General features: G+C 37.6%; 1 long non-coding RNA gene across 1 annotated transcript; it reads right to left on the bottom strand.

The window, feature by feature from the left end:
- Positions 1-4,234: 4,234 nt before the first annotated feature.
- LOC132073875 (uncharacterized) lies at positions 4,235-4,585 on the bottom strand. The gene is made up of 2 exons (XR_009418539.1): positions 4,522-4,585; positions 4,235-4,413 (listed from the first exon to the last, which is right to left on the bottom strand). It is a non-coding gene; the product is annotated as an uncharacterized LOC132073875 (long non-coding RNA).
- Positions 4,586-5,755: the final 1,170 nt, after the last annotated feature.

Here is a 5,755-nt window from a genome sequence, read left to right as displayed (position 1 = left end):
TTCTTTTTTCATTTGGCTTGGTTTGGATTGGTTTTGAGGGATTGGATCATTGTTGTTGATTTTAAAGTTCCTTGTAATATAAGTCTGTCTGCCAGGGTAGGAACCTATAAATAGCTAATTTGATAGAAAGAAAAGAAAGAGTTGTTATGAGCCATTTCTTGGTCTCAGTAACTACTTAGATCATGTTTCAGCTGGTATAAAGGGGTCTGAATGGCTTTCTCTGTTACAGAAGCTGGTGCTGTAAGACCTGCATATCTTGCCATGATACTTTCATTCACCATTTTGCTCTTCACACCCTGGGTTTCATCAGATGGCCTAGATAAATTATTGACTTAAGATGCTGTTGTGAGACAATGCAGCTGTTCTATGAAGATAATACAGAATGAGTGTTTTAATGTCATTGCCCTGTCTTGGAATCATACAGCCTCTGTTTCTTTCATTAATTAGCTGTAAACTGATAAACTATTTCCTGAAACTACCTAAATCTGTACACAGGGCACACTGATTTCACCACCACTTCCCTCCCCCCCACCAAAAAAAAAAAAAAAAAAATCATTTACAAGCGGTTTCTTGTATACATATACATACATATGTATATATAATATATGCATGGAATTCAAAAGCAAAGGTTTTCCTATGGGTAGGATGTTCATGTAGGTGAGCTATTACCACAATTATGTACACATGAAACTAAGTGTCAAATATAAAATGGATGTATTTCCAACTCTGTTTTACAAAAGACATACAGCTTTTTAAAGCAGTAGGTTTTGTTTAAGTTGGTTGATATTTTTTTGTGGAATTGCAGAGAAAATGAAAAGACCCCTTAACAGGATTGATTGAACAAAGTTCAGTAAAGGTCATCCAATCAGTGACTAAAAAATCTCACCATCTACTTGAATTTATCCAGGAGCTCATCTCAGTTGCTCCTATATAATATGTAATTTAGTGGGAACACTGTGTACAGAATTACCTGACTGTTTTCTATTTTACTCTAATGCTTTTGAAAGAAGCTATAATTTTCTGAGGAGAAGCAGCATATATTATGTTTCCTGTAATTGCTATCACCAGTTCTTTAGAATCACAAATGACCTTTTTTCCCTTTGATCAAAAGAATTTGAAATACTCTGAGTCTTCAAACTAAAATTTTCTTCATTTCAGACTGTGTATTTTTTGAGTAACTTTGTCCATCAACATATATTAAGGAAAAACTTGATTTTTTTGGGGGGGATGAGATGGGCTTGTTTGATTTTGGTTTTGGGCATACAATCATCTTTGTTTTTCTATCATAATCATTTCACAGAATTTAGGGACAAAATAATTGAGGAAGAAGGTTGCCCTTTCTTATTTTAAGACGTAAGCCACTGGGCATGTAGCTGAATCAAATACTTCTAGTGCAAATGGTTCACATATAGACACACACAATATCAGACAAGCTAAATATCTGTTTAGTAGAAAAAGCTAATATTATATAATACATCACTATTTTTCAAATATTTCCAGTGAACTCTCTGACTTACAGACATGGATGGTAACTGAATTAATACAGAATTTGCAAAAGGTTCCTTCAAATTTCTTCAATAGGATTTTTAAAATCACAGGTTTAAAGCTTTCCTCAATATTCTCACAATTTTGCTGCCAAATTTATGACCCTCATAACCCCTGTCAGAAATGAAGCCTCACGCAGCCACTCACTTTCTTCTCTGCAGTGTAATGGGGGAGGCAATTGGAAGGGTTAAGTTGTGAGAAAAGTTATGGGTTGAGATAAAGAGAGTTTAATAAGTAAAGCAAAGCTGTGCATGCAACCAAAGCAAAAGTGGGAATTCATTCACCTGCCTGCCCATGGGAAGGGGTATTCAGCCCTCTCCTGGAAAGCAGGGCTCCATTGTGCATGATGGCTGCTTAGGAACATCCTCACTTCCCTCTCCTTCCCCCAGCTCTGAGCATGACACCCCATGGTCTGGATTATAGTCCGGGTCAGCTGTCCTGGCTCTTTCCTCTCCCAAATCCTTGTGCATCCCCAGACTCCTTGCTGGTGGGTCAGGGCAGGCAGCATAAAAGGCCTTGATTCTCTGTAGGCATTTCTCAGAATCAGCTGAAACATCCCTGTATTATTAACACCATTTCCAGCACAAATCCAAAATATACCCCCACACTAGCTACAATAGAGAAAATATACTGTATATTTTCTCTATAGCTACTATAGAGAAAAGCCCAAACCACCACAACATGTAAAAATTACTATTTGTAATTTGCGTCTGTCATTAATCTTCCACGTCAGCTCTGCTGAAGCATATTTTTCTGAACAGATAATAGCAGATAACACAGATGCATACTAAAATCTTTCTGTTTCTCTGACTTGGGAAATAGGTTTTCTTCCGCAAAGCCATTTGTTACACACATCTCTGTGAAAATTACACTTGAAAATCCAGCAAAATGTATTTCCTGTTTCACTAAAGTATTGCAGGATTAGAGTCTTTGCACTTCACATAGTTTTTCCGTGTTCCATTTAGCTCTGTGTCAGCTGAGGAACAATGGAGAGGGACAGGGGAAGGACACTGCCTCTTCAAGGATCTTCTCTCGTTCTGGAGCCCTGCCTGCAAGGAATATGGACAAAATCTCTGCCTCCCTCTTTATATGTAGTCTGGATGTGCCTTTTTCTATAGGATGTAGAACCTCTTAGAGTCTGGGACTTCCCTTGAGTGCAATGTGAGGATGAGTGGATAAACGGCTTCTTTGTTTTCCCTGTGTTCTCCTCCCTGCTTCTGTGCAGCATTACAAAGGTTCATCTTGTCCTTAATCTGGTAGTCATGGGGCACTTTTTTCTATGGTCTTTAGATAGGCACTTTAACTGCTTTAGAGATTGAGAAGTTTAAACTATGCCACTTTTTGGTGAAATAAATAATAAGCAAACACCTAAATTAAGACAAAATATTGTTTTCAACATAGAAATACAATTTTGTTCAAGCTGGAACTTGCACTGTCTTGCTCAATGTGCTTCCTGTGATGGGCTGACTTTGCCTAAAAAGTGGCTTCTTTCACACAACTGAAGAGTGTTTTGGCAGCTCTATGATCTGGATACTGCCTGCTCCAGTCTGTCTGCCAGATCACACTATGAAATCTGAGACAAACTTAAATTAGTATCACAAAAAATGTTAATAATAAAAAAGGACATGGCACATCCTCATGTTCCAGCCTGCATGGGAAACTGAGATTACATGAAGATACATATATTTTTGTTGTGCTCGAGATTTTAAGGTACTCTTCAATGTAAATAAAATCTAGAATAGAAAAAGAGATATGTACTTAATCAAACCTTGACCAGTGCCCAGGCAAAAAAAAAAAAAAAAAAACTAAAATAAAATTGAAAAGTATAAATGTGCAAAAAAGCTGCCCACTGCTGCATAAAAAAAAAAAAAAAAAGTAAAAAATACAGACCATGCAGATATTTATTTTTTAGAGCGTAAGTCAAACACTAGGCTGTGCAAGGTCACGAATATATTTTCACTCTGGTCAGTTGCACATTAGAGAATTTTCTTCACCTTTCTCAAAAGCGCTGGATGCTACTTATTTTTCAAAGTAGCAAACGACACCAGCTGAAGTATTGGTTTAAGCTAAAAAAGCACTTCTGCAAATTCTGCAGGACTGGCAGGTTTTGCCTTCCATCAGAGGTATGACTTTCTCAAACAAGCAGCACTATAAGAGCAGAAATACATTCTGGCATTTGCCTACATAGCAACAGTTTGCAGTGACCTATATTTCTCAGTAGCCTCTGTAATGATCAAACTGATGGTTTAAAGGTGTGGCTCACTGGAAGTAATAAAACATGATGTTTCCCTTGTATTTCAGCTTTGAAATGGTTGAGAATTTGTGGCACGAAGCCACCAAAAATACATCATAGTAATTTTCTGAATTTAATGACTTGTGGTTATGTAATCCCTCAAATATGCCAGTAGCAATCTTTTTAAAACTGATTGATTTTGACCCGTGGCTTTCTCTATGGTTTCTTCTATATAAAACAGCACTTTAAAATGTTCTTCAACTTGATCTTTATGGTATACATTTTATTTTCATTTCCAATTGCCATTACTTTTAAAATGGCAGGCACTTATTTAGTATCTTACAAGATTGACTCTTGGGAACAAGAAGCACTGTGATGTGCTTCTGCACTGACATCTCTTAGTGAGATTCCTAAGCCAAGCAGCAGAGCCACAAGAGAGAGCTGGCCTAATTAATATTAAAGTAGTTGTGTATCTGTCCTTTATTTCACTTTGTGAGTACACATCTCATGTACTTCCCTTTTTCTTAAAATTATCCCCAAAACAGCCCCCCAAAAGACTTTGACATTGAATGCACAGTTGGGAGGACCATGCAAACTGCACCAACTCATCCGCATGAGAAACCACAGCTTCATACCTAGTGAGAAAAAGAAAAAGCCTTTTAAATCCTCAAGCATCAGCTATTATCTAAGACAAGTTCCAGCCCACTGGAAACTGTTGTCATCTTATTGCAAAAGTTCCATACCTTCTCGATGATTTCTCATGGGCATCTCCTCACAGCAGTGATTCCTTCTTCCTCACAGTAGAGCCAACTCCATCCTCACCCAGCTAACCCACTCTTCTGTAGCACTCATCCTCACTGGACACAGCTGTGGCCTGTTAAGGGCAGCCTGTTCCTAATCTTGGTGATCGGTACAGCTGCAACTCCTCAGGGGTGAGACTGCCTTCTGCACTATTCTCTTACATTCTATCCCTCCACAGGAAATTCCCATGACCCATTCCCTTTCTTTGGTGAACAGAAAGGCAGCCAACTGAGCCATAAAACTCTCTCTTATTTAAAATCATTCAATTTGATCAAATAGAAATGTGATGGTATAAAAGGGGCACTGACGAAAGAGGGGCAGCACCCATAATTTATACTTTTAATAAAGTGATGGGAGTGGCCTGTTACCTGTTTTACACTTTAGAGTGAAGGACCTATGCATTTCAGAGTAAAGGAACTATACAATTTCAATATTTGAGTCACAAATATTTTATTCAAAAATTGCAGATTTGTAAAAATAAGCTTGAAACTAAAAAACTGACATTTTTGGCTCATCTCAGGCAGCAGGCCATGTAATTATGGAGACTTGAGTGAAGATTTGAAGATGACATAACAATTGCTTCCATGGTTTTAAATTTACCTACACCTGGAAGGGAAATCAGTAGTGATAACATAACAGCTCTTCACAGTAAGAAATGCATTACCACAAGGCAGTTCATACATAACAATATTTCTTAGCAAAAACAATATTATTTTTTGACATCAGGCAGTGGCAAGTTACACATGACACTTACTACTTCTTGCAGAACCTACTTTAAACCAAAATGATTAACAATGCCATCAATAATACCTTGCATGGTAGTATCATATTGTGGCAGTTTCAATACCATGCTTCAAACAGGGAAAGTGTTTAGAAAAATGTAAATTATCATCTAATTTTTATTCCAACTCTCTCTGTTTTTCCCTCCTGCTTGTCAAAAAATATAAAGCACCAAAGTGAAGAAGCAAATGCACAGCAATATTGAGTCTGTCAATATATGCAAAGTAGTAATGAAATCTGTGTTAATTTGTGGCAATATTGATGTATGGTTTGAGATACCTTTAGGCTGGAGGCAATCATCTTCCTCCTGGTTTCAATCTGCAGCACCTTCGTTGCAAAGGCAGGATCTAAATGTGGGCCCTAGGGAAAGGGCAGCAAGACTCTACTGAGAAAGGG

The sequence above is a fragment of the Ammospiza nelsoni genome, chromosome 5 (assembly GCF_027579445.1).
Source record: "Ammospiza nelsoni isolate bAmmNel1 chromosome 5, bAmmNel1.pri, whole genome shotgun sequence".
In the NCBI taxonomy this organism is placed as follows: Eukaryota; Metazoa; Chordata; class Aves; order Passeriformes; family Passerellidae; genus Ammospiza; species Ammospiza nelsoni.
Note: the sequence above shows the minus strand (reverse complement) of the source record. Positions and strands in the feature narration are given on the sequence as shown.